This window comes from Stegastes partitus, unplaced genomic scaffold (assembly GCF_000690725.1).
Source record: "Stegastes partitus isolate 25-593 unplaced genomic scaffold, Stegastes_partitus-1.0.2 Scaffold1368, whole genome shotgun sequence".
Taxonomy (NCBI): Eukaryota; Metazoa; Chordata; class Actinopteri; family Pomacentridae; genus Stegastes; species Stegastes partitus.
Window position 1 is genome coordinate 33,254 of NW_007579099.1, and position 1,313 is coordinate 34,566.

General features: G+C 35.8%; 1 protein-coding gene across 2 annotated transcripts in view; it reads left to right on the top strand.

Moving 5' to 3' along the window:
* Positions 1-1,313, top strand: part of LOC103370071 (zinc transporter ZIP1) — a 12,511-nt gene that overhangs the window by 6,525 nt on the left and 4,673 nt on the right. The window lies entirely within an intron of this gene.

A 1,313-nucleotide genomic window follows, 5' to 3' on the forward strand; every position in this document is an offset into this window, starting at 1 on the left:
TGTTCATATTTTTGAAAATTGTATTAATATCTCAGGACTTTTTTTTAAACCTTTCATAAATGTTTTGGGCCATTTTATCTGTATTTCTGGACATTTTATTCTAATTTGTGAACATTTATTAACATTTTTGAACTCCAATTTTTTTGAGGGGATATTGATTAATATTCATGGACATTCTATTATATTTTTTTGACATTTTCAGAATACTTGTAGGTATTCTTTGGTCTAACACTGACACGCGTGTCCTCAGTGACATGTTAAAGAGACTTGAAGCTGCTGCAGTGACACAAAGAGTTGCAGAAGTAAAAGAAACCTTCAGCTGCCTGCAGCATCTGCTTTACAACAGAGAGCAGCTGTAAAATCATTTTATTCCTCTCTGACAGTTTCAGCCTCTATTTTATTAACATTTTTTAACGTTTCATGTATATTTTTAGACGTTTACATATATTTTGGGGCTTTTCATTCATATTGTGAACATTTAGTTTTATTAACTAAAAGTCCCAGTAATATTTTAAAGAAAAAGTTTCTGTCAAAGTTTTCATTTTTGCAATAACGTTCCTATAAAGTTAATATAATGTTCTAATGTTAGCATTGAAGGAACGTTATCAGGAACACAGCTTATGTTACATGACAATAAAGGAAGAACGTTCTCAGTGCAACATTCAGGTATGAGAACATTAGAGTTCTAACAATGTTATTGCCAAACATTTTTAGAACATCTACAGTTATCAACACCTTTAAGAACACTTTGGTAACTGAAAAAAAAAAGAAAGAAAAAAAAACTTCCCACTGAAAATATTAAAGGAACTTTGCAGAACGTTCTCAGAACTTTTTTGGAGGAAAACAAAAACAAAAACAAGACCTAACTGTGTGACTGTGGTAAAGTTTCTGTAATGAAATGCATTTCTAGTGTTAAACACTAGGGGGCGCAGTCCTTATATAGCATAGACTGTATAAAAGATGGACGTAGCTTCACCCGAAGTCACCCGTGTGTTTCTGCACTGAGAAAATGAAGCCAGGGTTTTGCTACTTCCTGGTTGACATTTTGGATTTTTGGAGCCAGTGAGGCAAAAATCGTCGGAGGAGGGCGGAGCCAAAGGAGCAGCGATTGGTCAGACGGATTGAGAGGCAGGCCCTCTCACCCACCCACATTTACCGCCTTCTGCTCGCTTCATCCGTATGGTTGCTGCAGACTGTCAATCAAGCCAGCCACGCCCCTTGCCCCGCAAAATGTTGATGATTTTTTAAAAATTCAGTATTGATTTATTTTCAGATTGGCCACCTGATCTCTGGATTTGACCATGAAAACTAAT